Raw genomic sequence first — 321 nt, forward strand, 5'->3', positions numbered from 1 at the left:
AAAGTTGGCTTCGTCATAACATATTCTATATAAGGTGCACATCCCAAGGGAAAGTTTGTAATGTCATTATTGATAGTGGAAGTTGTAAGAATGTTGTTGCCAACTACATGGTGGAAAAGTTGAAACTTCCAACTAAAGTACATCCTCATCTTTATAAGTTACAATGGCTGAGAAAAGGAAACGAAGTTAAGGTAACAAAGTGCTATTGTGTTCAATTCTCTATTGGAAATAAGTATGAAGATAAAGTCTGGTGTGATGTTATCCCAATCGACGCATGCCACTTGTTGTTAGGACGCCTATGGCAATATGATTGTCGAGCTC

Source organism: Theobroma umbraticum, unplaced genomic scaffold, assembly GCF_002168275.2.
Source record: "Theobroma umbraticum cultivar Fairchild unplaced genomic scaffold, ASM216827v3 scaffold_50.0, whole genome shotgun sequence".
In the NCBI taxonomy this organism is placed as follows: Eukaryota; Viridiplantae; Streptophyta; class Magnoliopsida; order Malvales; family Malvaceae; genus Theobroma; species Theobroma umbraticum.